Source organism: Macrotis lagotis, chromosome 2 (genome assembly GCF_037893015.1).
Source record: "Macrotis lagotis isolate mMagLag1 chromosome 2, bilby.v1.9.chrom.fasta, whole genome shotgun sequence".
Lineage (NCBI taxonomy): Eukaryota > Metazoa > Chordata > Mammalia > Peramelemorphia > Peramelidae > Macrotis > Macrotis lagotis.
Window position 1 is genome coordinate 1,833,828 of NC_133659.1, and position 12,269 is coordinate 1,846,096.

Sequence of the window (12,269 nt, forward strand, 5' to 3'; positions counted from 1 at the left end):
CACATAACTGGTGTCTGAGTCTAGATTTGAATTCAGAAATATGAGTCTTCCTGACTCTAGGTCCAGTCTTCTATCTGTTGTCCCACCTAATTGCCCACTTTTCTTCTCTTGGTTTTGTTCAGTTGTTTTTTAGTCAAGTTCAACTCTTCATGATCCCAGTTGAGGTTTTCTCAGCAAAGATACTGGAGTGGTTTACTATTTCCTTCTCCAACTCTTTTTACCAAAGAGGGAAGTGATATGGGACCCACAAGTCATTAATCCTTAGTTTGAAAAGACAAAGCACAACACATAATAGGGAACAATGCTAAGTCATACCTGAGGTTCAACAAAGGACAATTCATTGATGTAATGAAAACTTCCTAATGATGAAAACTGGAAAGAAGAAGAATGAGTTGCTACCAAAAGGAGATGATTCTTTCCTCACTAGATATCTTTTTTACCTTCAGTTTTTATTGGTTTATTTATTTTATATTATTACAATAATCTTGTTGTGAGAGTGAACATAGCCCCCCTCCCCCAAAAAGCGATAGAGAAACGTCAAGAATAGTGAAAAAGAAAGAAAAATGCACTTCAGTCTGTGTTCAGATTCCAATGACTCTGTCTCTGGGGTAAGTTACTTTCTTTATCATAAGTCCACCAGAGAAGTTGCTTCATTATTTTTCCCACAGTTCCTATTACTAGCTGTATTTCTCTCCACTTTATTCCTCTTCACTCTCATTTATTCTATTCTCTCTCTCTCCCTTCATCCTGTCCCTGTTCAAATGTTTGTTGTATCTGAGTACTCTCTCCCTCAATCTTCCTTCTCTTCTATCACCTACTCCCCCCTTCCTTTCCCCCATTCCCCCTTATTCCATCCCTTTCTTCTCATTTTTCTCTAGGGTAAGATAGATGCCTATACACTATGAAGTGTGTATGTTATTTCCTCTCTGAGCTATTTCTGATGAGAATGAAGGCTCACTTATTCCCCCTCACCTTCCCCATTCCACTCCATTGAAAAAGCTTTTTCTTGACTGGTATGTGAAATATCTTAGTTCCTTCTTCCTCTCCTTTCTCTTCCTCCTAGTACTTCCCTTTATCACCCATTAACTCCATCTTTTTACCATATTATACCATTATATTCAGCTCCTTCCTGTGCCCTGTCTATATATGCTCCTTCTAACAGCTCTTTTAAATGAGAAGTTCATATGAGTTATCAGTATCTTCTTCCCATGCAAGAATACAAACAGTTCAATATCATTAAGTTCCTCGTAGTTAGTCCCTCTCGTCCACCTCCTCTATGGTTCATCTGAGTCCTATACTTGGAGATCAAACTTCTGTTTGGCTTTGGTTGTCTCAAGAGGAAAGTTTGAAAGTCCCCTGTTTCATTGAAAGTCCATCTTTTCCCCTGAAAAAGGATGTTCATTTTTGCTGGGTAGTTGATTCTCGGTTGTAAACCAAGATCTTTTGTCTTCTGTAATATCGTATTCTAAGACTTACAGCCCTCAATGTAGCTACTGCCAGATTATGCATAATCCTGACTATAAAGACATGGCAGTTGAATTGTTTGTTTCTGGCTGCTTTTAGAATTTTCTCTTTAACTTGGGAGTTTTGGAATTTGGCAATAATATTCCTAGAAAGTTTTTCTTTTGGTATCTCTTTCAGGGGGGTGACTGGTGAATTCCCTCAATTTCTATTTTATCCTCTGCTTCTAGGATCTCAGGGCAATTTTGCTGTATTATTTCTTGAAAAAATGAAGTCTAGGCTCTTTTCCTGGTCATGATTTTCAGGTAGCCCAATAATTTTAAAATTATTTCTTCTGGATCTTTTTTCAAGGTCAATTGTTTTTCCAATGAGATATTTCACATTTTCCTTCTAATTTTTGTTTCTTTTGGTATAGTTTTATTTCTTCCTGATTTCTTGCAAAGTCATCAGCTTCCTTTAGTTTCATTCTACACTCAAAGGAGTTATTTTCTTCAGAGAGCTTTACTACTTCCTTTTCCAAGTGGCCAGTTCTGCTTTTTAAGGCATTCTTCTCATTTGTGTTTTGTGTTGCTTTTTACATTTGGCCTAAACTGGTTTTTTTAATATTTTATTTTCTTCAGTATATTTTTGTATTTCTTTCACCAAGTTGCAGATTTGGTTTCATGATTTATCTGCATCACTCTCATTTCTCCTCCCAATTTTTCCTTCACCTCCTTTAATTGCTTTTCACAGTCTTTTTTGAGCTCATCCATAGCCTGAGCCATTTCCTATTTCTCAAAGCATTGACTTTCCTGAATGTATGTTTTTACCCTCCATGGGACCAAAGTTATTTTCTGTGGTCCGATTCTTCTTTTACTGTTGTTTGCTCATTTTCTCAGCCTATGACTGATTTACCACACTTTCAAGGCTTTGGAGGGCTTTGGGGACAATCCATAGGGACATTAATTCATCTAAGGACTTATGAGAGACTCTGACTGCTCTCTTGGCATATGTTCTGGTATGTAGATGACCACAGGCTCTCCCCTCTGTCCTCAAGTTGTGAGGATGGTATCTGCTCCTCTATGGTGGTATGGGGGCCCAGACTGCCACCTGGATCTGAGTGTGGGCAAGCAGCAGAGTTCTGCCCCAGGGAGAGGAGAGAGACCTCTGCAGTCTCCCCCAACCCCCTTACCATCTGTGGGCTAGGAATTCTGGAAGTGCTAGGTGGCTTCCTCAATTCCCCAATTCCCGCTGCACGTTCTCACAGTTCCACTCTGGGCTCACTCTGGTGTGTCAGAGTTCTGTCACCACCCCTTCTGGCTGTCCCTGTGATCCCTGGGCCAAGAGGTCTTCTGCCCTTCTGCCCATAGACCCAGGCATACCCAGGCACACATGTGCCACATAGGGCTATTCCAGGGGGGTCTGGAGCTGGTTTGCTGTGCTGCACTGCACCTGTGCTGTGGCTCTTTCCGACCCCTGGTACTGGTGAAACATACCTTTCCTGAGGAACTTCTAAGTTGTCTTGGACTGGGAAATTTTATCACTCAGTCTTTCTGTGGCCTCTGCCCCTTCTAAATTTTGGCTAGAGTCATAATTTGACAGTTTTTGGAGTTTTTGGGGGGAATGAGTTTCTGGGAATTCCAGCCTTCATACCACCATCTTGGCCCCCCTCACTTTAAGTGAATACTTGGTGGCAGCTCATTGGCTATTGGAGTTGGGGATGCTTGCTCAGCTTCAGACTGAGCTTCAGCTGAGACCCCATCTTATTCTGACATTCTGTAATGCCACAAAAATAACATATTTTGTCATGATTCCAAATTGTCATTTCATGAAAAATATTTGCCTTATCCAGAGAACCATTATAAGCCCCTCTCTTCTTGCTATCTTCTACCTACTATTTGCCATAAAAATGATGTGATATGAAATTTCAGGCTTTTTCCCAAAAATATCAAATCTGTTTTTGCTAGATAAATTCCATATTAGCTGGGATTCATTGCCAACTGGTCTCCACCTAACTTTTCATATTTGTCTCTTTTCATGCCTTCTCTGGTTTAGACAAAGTGATATTCTCACACAGGAAACACCACTTTTCCATGCCCCTGCCTCTAAATTCATATTTTCTTCTTAAGTCTTTCTTGTTCTTCCCAAAATTACCTTGGAATTCATTTATTTCTACATGTACGTGTTGTCTTTCTTGAGAAAACAAACTTCCTTGAGTAAACTCCTGAGGGGCAGGATCTTGAAGGAAGTCATTATAATTTTGAATTCCCAATGCCTTGCCCATAGTATGACTCATGGCATAGCTATTAAAGGATTCCTGACTGATTAGCCGATTAGGTATTTAGTTGATTAGTAGCTCTCTAGTCCCAGGGTTCATATCCTTTTTTGTTACTTGGCCCTCTGACAGCAAACTGGTGAAGCCTAGGCAACCCTTTTCAGAATTATCTTATTAGATGCATAAAGGAAAATACAAATGATTATAAAGGAAGCCAATGATGTTGAAATGCAGTTATCCAAATATTTTAAAAAAACAAGTTCTTGGACTCAGGTTAAGAATGCTTGTCCTTTAGTTCTTTTAGAGCAAATTAGAAGTTTATGACCAAAACCACCACTATCACTAGGAAAAGAATCATTTGACATATGAGTTTTTTAGATTGGAAGCTTTGAAAGGGTAGAGTCCATGATGTCCTTCAGTGTACTTCATTCATCAGGACTTCATACATGCCCAGATTATCTGAGATGGTGGCACTTGGGTGTAGGTCTATGCTTCTGGGAGAAGATATTCTTCACTATCCTATCAAGGAGGGGGGGACTGTCTTTTCTTTTCCATTGACTGGTCAAGCCTAGGTCTTTCAATCTCCTAGATTGGGGCTATTTCACTCTTCCTTTCTGGTGGTGTCCAGTGGTCTGCTCACCTGAGACATGGGCCTCTTGTACAAAGCTGAATGGGGAAAAAGGACTACCTTTCCCCTCTCCTTTTAGGTCCCAGGAAATGAGGTTTGGGTCAGCTGTGTTCTTTTTGGATCAAGATTCAGTCCTGGATGTGGTAACTCCTATGACTTCAGAGCAAGATGCAGAACTTGGACCTGGCAACTCCCCTATGAAATTGGGCATTGGCATTCTAGGCTAGAAGATGGTGTCAGCTCATCAAGGAGGTCCTGAGAAGGGTGGAGTCAAGATAGTGTAGGCAAGAACTTGCTGAATAAATCCTTCATATATCTTTAAATAATGACTCTAATCAAACTCTAGAGTGGCAGAACCCATTGAGAGATGGAGTGAAACACTTTTTCTAAGCTGAAGATAACTTGGAAGAACTGGGGTGGGGTTATCTGCTGCCCAGGGTGAGAGAGGAGCACATTGTAACCAGGGCTGTGCTGGCACTCTCAGCCAGAGGATGGATTACACGTGTCTCTTTGCTATCATCAAGGGCATCCTGAGAAGCCAGGGTGCCAAGTTGAGGGCACCCAGGAGGATTATAGTCTTTGAAAGCAGTGGGACTGTGCTTAATGGTGAAGTAAACCCCTCTTTCCTCTATGTCCCCTAGACATTGAGGAGGTAGGGGTCAATGTCCCCAGGTAGTGAGGGGATGTTTGTATCTCTGTTCTTCCAATATCTTTGAGTTTTAGGGTTTTTTTTTTTAGGTTTTTGCAAGGCAAATGGGGTTAAGTGGTTTGCCCAAGGCCACACAGCTAGGTAATTATTAAATGTATGAGACCAGATTTGAACCCAGGTACTCCTGAATCCAGGGTCAGTGCTTTATTCACTGCGCCACCTAGCCGCCCCTTTCCAATATCTTTGAAAGATATATTTCCTTTTTCTTTTTCTTCTTCTTTTTTTTTTTGGCTAGGCAATGGGGTTAAGTGACTTGTCCAAGGCCACTCAACTAAGTAATTATTAAGTGTCTGAGACCAGATTTGAACTCAGGTCCTCCTGACTCCAGGGCTGGTGCTCTATCCACTGTGCCACCTAGTTGCCCCCATATATTTCTTTTTTGAAAGCTAAATTGACTGTGAAATGGAGTTGGGATTCTCAGGGCTCTAAAATTGAGCAAACATAATCTGAGGGAACTTGAGCCAATGGCAGAAGCTGACTCAGTCCTTCTAGGGGTACCAGAGAACTCTGAAAAGTTGTATAATGTAACATCCCTGACCTTTCATGTCTTGGGGTTAGAGGTACTGCATGTTTGTTGAATGAATGATGCTTGAGTATAAACAAGTCCAAAAATCATACTTCCAATGCTTATAACCCAGGAGACAGAATTGCTTGAAAATCCTTTGGTCTGGTTTGGTGATGGAAAGAGAGACCAGGTCCAGGAGGATGGACGTCCATTCAAGTCCAACCTGACATGGGTCAGATCTTTTCTTTTCCCCAGGCCACAATCCGCTCATTTGTATAAGGGGCCAGTTGGAGAATGCAAGCACCAAGGTCCCTTTTGGTTCTGGCAGACCATCATTCTGAGATTCCCTGTAGCTCTGATGCTCACATTTTCTCTTAGATCCTCTGTCTTAAAACATCCCCCAACCCAATTTTGGCAGCTTAAAATGCAGTTTTCAAAGGGAATTCACATGTCACCCAGAAATGGTGCACATGTCAGCAGCAAGCTCTTAGTTGCCTCAGAGGAGCAGCTTTAAAAATAACTTGCTGATTTTCTTTTGGTGGAGTGGGCTGGGGGAGAAGTGGAGAGAGTGATGGGGATTAGGAGAAAGCAGTCAGATAGTTTTAACTTTAAGCAGCCACAAGAGAAAGTCTATTTCACTGCTTTTCATAGGAATCTCATTCTCTCTGACTTTGCATTTATTTTTAATTAGAATCCTAATATTAATCATTTAATGTATTGCTTTTGTTCTGACATTTCAGTAGTGTCCAACTCTACAGGACCCCATTTGAGGCTTTGCTGGCAAAGATAATGAAGTAGTTTGCCATTTCCTTCTCCAGCTCATTTTACAGATGAGTAAACTGAGAAAAAGGGATTAAGTGACTTGGCCAAGGTCACACAACTAGTGTCTAAGACTGGATTTGGACTTGTCTTCCTGACTTCAGGCCTGTCATTCTATTCATTGCACCACCTTAGATCACTTAATAGCAACCATTGTTAGAAATGATCTTAGGGATAAGGTGACATCTAGAATCCACTTGATGCTAGACAGCTGCTTCCTGATGAGCTCCAAAGTCAGACAGTGCTTTATTTTCACAGCATGTCTTACATTAGGCACAGCTGTAATATTATAGAAATAACCTTGGAATCCCAAAGACCAAGACAGTAATCCCAAGACAGGGACTGATGATCCCACCAATCTGGAGAGACCTGGACTAGACCACAGGTACATTAGGTACATTTTGACATCTGAAGAGCTAATTCCAGGGAGCCTGGATGCCCAAACAGCAAATATTCTATTTAGAAATAACATCCAGAAGCTTGGAAATATCCAGAAGAAGGTAATCAGATCAGTGAAGGGCCTGGGCTTCATGCCACTGGGAGATCAGATGAAAGTATTAAGGATGTATAGCCTGAGAAAGGAAAGAATCAGGGGGAGATGACAACCATCTTCAAGTCACTGAGGAATTGTCCTGAGGAAGGGACTAGAATTGTTCAGTTTGACCCCAGAAGGCAGAATGGCGTGAAGCACATTGAGCACTGGCCAAGGCTAGATTTGGGCTTGTGGCAGAGAAAAGCCTCCTCACAATCAATGTTCTCCAAAATATGTATGTCTTCAGACAAAAGCTAAAGGACCACTTGCCAAAAGCACTGTAGGGGGACTCTTTTTTTCTGTTGGAAGGATACATTAAAGCAAATGGACACTGAGATTCCTACTAACTTTGAAATCTGTGATTCTCACATGAGGACCATCAACTTAGGAAGAGATCAACAAACAATGTCCAAAAGATTCTAATATTCTTCACTGCCCATGTCTGTAAGAATTTTAAACTAAAAATAGTTGTTTATATTTTTAAATACAATAAAACTTTGTTTAATTTTTTTACATCTCCAATTGATATGTGATCAAAGGATAGAAATGGGAAGTTTTCATATCAAGAAATCAAAGCTATCTATCAGCATATGAAGAAGTGATCACTTCTGATTAGAGAAATACATTTTAGAAGTATTCTGAACTATCACCTCACACCCTATCAGATTGTCTAATATGACAAAAAAAGAATGTGATAAGTAAAAGTGAGGACATGGGAAAATTGGGACCCTAATGGACTATTGGGGGAGTTGTGAACTGATCCAACCATTCTGGAGAACTATTTGGAAATAGCCTAAAGGCCAACCAAACAGTACAAACCTGAAATACTACCTCTAGGTCTGTATCCCAAAGAGATCTTTAAAAAGGGAAAGAACCTACCTGTGTCAAAATATTTATAATAGATCTTTTCATGGTGGTAAAATGTTGGAAATTGAGGTGTCCATCAACTGGGGAATGACTAAACAAACCATGGTATATAAATGTAATGAAATACTTTTGTGCAATGAGAAATGATGATCAGGCAGATTTAAGAAAAATCCAGAAAGACTGTATGAACTGATGCAAAGTGATATGAACAGGAACCAAGAAAACGTATTAGCAATATTGTGTGGTGTTCAACTACGAATGACTCAGATCTTCTCAGCCCACGATGATCCAAGACAGTACAAAGTACTCATGAAGGAAAATGCTATTCATATTCAGGTAAAAATGTTATGGACTCTTGAGTGCAGACTGAACATTTTAATTTAAAAAAATGGAAAAGAACATCCTTAGCTCAAACCCTGCCAAAACAGGTAGTGAATGAATTTGTCTTTCTGGCTTTAGTTTGACATTCCCTGAACTAATGTAGAAAGGAGCTGAAATCTATGCTGCACCCAATGAATTTATTTATCATTTAAAATGTTAGATGAAAAATTATCACATGCTATATTGCTAAGGAAAATGCTTATCCTAATCTGAAAGTGTTAGTTCTCAAAAATAACAAATTCTTTGACTGTTGAGCTCACTTCTGGGGCCTTGGGTCACTGAAAATTGTACTAATCCCAAGCACCACACAGATCTCAAGACAATTGTCTTCTGGCTGCATGAAGAGCAAATTGCATTCTAAGAGGCATCATTCTTATTTTTGGAATTCTGTGACTAATACCACTTAAGCCAGGCATTCTAATATTATGTTGCCTAGTAGAGACAAATACAATTTCATGGCAACATTGTTGGAGACAAATTTCTATTTTCTGCCATGCTTTTCCTAGTTAAATAATCTGATTTTAATAAATATTAGTAAACAGATTTTGCATTTTGATCTAAAAGAAATTCAGAAAGTCGGACCAATAAAGTTAATTGTTTTTGTCTTCTTTATGGGAATAGTTCTTCCTTATCCTACAAATGCAGTCTATTTTGAGAAATTTCTACAAATTCAGGTAAACTCTTGAGTGTCACTGGGATGAAGTGACAGGTTTGACTTGTTTAGGAAGTCCTTTCTGCTTGGTCTTCCCAGCAATGAATTTCAGAATAGGACAAGGATTTGGATTGTTTTGATACTTAGAAAAAATAAGAGAGAGCTAGGCCACACGGTAGGATAGATAAGATTGTGGACTTCAAAATGGAAATCCAGTTAATTCAATGAGTTTTCACCAAGTGTCTTTTCATCATCATCAAATGTGGTACCTTCAAGGCACGGAGGTAGGCACCAGTCACAGTCAACTATGAGACTGTATCTCAGGATCATAGACCTAGAGCTGAAGGGGAGATCCAAAGCATGGGGTCCTAGTTCCTCATTTTTATAAATCAGGAAACTGTAGCTTAGAGAGATGAATTGTCTTGTGCAAAGTTACCCTTTCATTGGTGTCTGAGGAAGGGTTGAACCCAGATCGTCCGACTCTATAGCCTCTACTTCTGTACTTCTGTCACTACTTCTTACTCAGCATTCGTATAGCTATAACGTGATGGCGGTATATCACAGCCCATGTAGTCGTGCTCACTGGCTCTTGTTCTCCCCTAATAAACTATATACAAGGGCCCAGTGAGTGGAGGCTTCCTCACCTCTTCTTCACATTGCAAGAATACAAGTGAATCAGCGGGGCCAACGAGAGGATAGCTTTCATTCTCCACATGAGGACAGATGCACCTGTTGTTTCATTCATGCTTTTCTTTCATTCATTCTTTACTGCTTCTTCATGAGAATTCCTTATATTTTTACTCCACTTAAATTTAAACTTCCTGAGGAAAGGAATTGGATTTATATTTTCAGAGCATTTGGTTAGAGTTGGTTCTGAAAATAGGAAAACAGATTTAAATCCTTGCCTCTGACATATATTGGCTTGTGACCTTAGGCAAGTCACTTAACCTGTTAGTCCTCAATGTAGGAAACATTAGTGCCACTACTAGAATAACAGCATTTGGAAGATATACTTTTGCTTCTGGGAGAAGTTTGAGATTATTGGAAGAGCTTTGTAATTTTGTTATGTTGAAGATACACATATTATCAAATATGGCTCATATATATGATAAAATTACTTCCTCTAAAATATAAATTAATTGAGATTAGAGACTGTTCCACTCTCTGCATTTATATATATATAGTATATGATATATGATGTCAAGATATATATTTTCATATCCATATTATGTATATACATACATACATATTACAGAGAGAGAGGGAGGAGACAGAGATTAAGGAAGGGGGAGAGAAGGAAAGAGAGAGAATCAGTCCATTAATCTCTATCCGTTGGCTCCTTCCTTACTGCCTGCAATATACCCAAGTCTGCCCAATCTAATTTTACATTTTTTTTCACTGAATAGTAGTTTATTTTTCCTTATTACATGTAAAGATAACTTTCAACATTCATTTTTGTGAAGTTTTCTACCTCCCATTTTTCCCTCCATTACACTAAGATAACATGGAATTTGATATAGGTCACGCTGTAATAGAAGAATCATAACAAAAGGGAAAACCACCAAAACCACCCCCCAAATTTTAAAAAGTGAAAATAGTCGGCTTTGATCTGCATTTGGATTCCATTGCTCTTTATCAGGATGAGGATAGCATTTTCCCTCATGACTCTTTTAGAATCATCTTTGATCACTGTATTGCTGAGAAGGGCTAAGTCTATCAAAGTTGCTCATCTCATAGTGTTGCTCTTAAGATTTACAGTGTTCTCTTGGTTCTGCTCACCTCATTTAGCATTAGTTCATTTAAGTGTTTCCAGGTTTTTCTGAAATCAGCCTACTTATCATTTCTTACAGAACAATAGTATTCCATGACATTCATATACCATAGCTTGTTTACCCATTCTCCAAATGATGGGCATCCCCCAGCTTCTAATTCTGTGCCATCGCATAAAAGGCTTCTAAAAATTTTTTTGTACATGTGAGTTCTTTCCCCCTTTTATGATCTCTTTGGGATACAGATCTAGTAATGGCATTGTTGAGTCAAAGGGTAGGCACAATTTGGGCAACCTTGGGGCATAGTTCCAAATTGCTCTCCAGAATGGTTGGATAATTTTAAAACTCCACCAACAGTGCATTAGTGCCTGTTTTCCCATATCCCTTTCAATCTTTATCATCATTTTTTTCTGTCATATTAGCCAATGGTATAGGTGTGAGGTGGTACCTCAGAGTACTGTTTATTTGCATTTCTCTAATCAATAGTGATTTTGAGCATATTTTCATATGTCTATAGATAGTTATATTTTTTCATTGGAAGACAACCTGTTTATAGCTTTTGACCAGTTATCAATTGGGGAATGACTTGTCTTCTCATAAATTTGACTCAGTTCTCTATATCAGAAACACTGGCAATAAAAATTATTTCCCAGATTTCTATTTTCCTTCTAATTATTTCCCAGATTTCTATTTTCCTTCTAATCTTGGTTACATTGTGTTTGTGCAAAATCTTTTTAATTTAATGTAATCAAAATGATCCATTTTGTGTTTTGTAATGTTCTCTATCCATTATTTGGTCACAAATTCTTCCGCTCATTATGGATCTGACAGGTAAACTATTTATTTTTCTCCTAACTAACTTATGATAGCACCCTTTTGACCATATCTTTGTATAGGATATGAGATGTTGATGTAGTTTTGGTCATACTATCTTCCAATTTTCCCATAATTTTTGACAAATAGTGAGTTTTTATTCTTAAAGCTGGAGTCTTTGGGTCTATCAAATAGTAGTTTACTTTAATCATTTACTATGGTATCTAACCTATCCACTGATACTCCACTCGATTTCTTAGTACCAAATAGTTTTGATGATTGCTGTTTTATAATCTAGTTTTTAGATCTGGTACAGCTAGGTCATCAGTTTTGCTGGGTTGTTGTAATGCAAGGTCCTTTGCTTTCTGGAATAGAATATTCCAAATCTTCTGATTCTTTAATATAGAAACTACTGAGTGCTGTGTAATCCTGACTGTGGCAACTTAATATTTGATTTGGTTTATTCTGACTACCTGAAGTATTTTCTTCTTGATGAGAAAATTCTAGATTTTGACTATAATACCCTTGGAGTTTCCCTTTGGGGATTTCTTTCAGGAAATGATTGGTGGACTTTTCAATGACTATCAGAGCAGTTCTCCTTGACAATTTCTTGAAAGATGCTGTCCAGGCTCTTTTTTTTTTCAATCATGACTGTCAAGTAGTCCAATAATTCTTAAATTATCTCACTTGGATCTATTATCCAGGTCAGGTTTTTGTTAATGAGTTATTCAATATTTCTATTTTTTTCATTCTTTTGATTTTGTTTGACTGATTGTTGTTATCTCATAGAGTCATTTGTTTTTACTTGCCCAATTCTTTTTTTTTAGGTTTTTGCAAGGCAAATGGGGTTAAGTGGCTTGCCCAAAGCCATATAGCTAG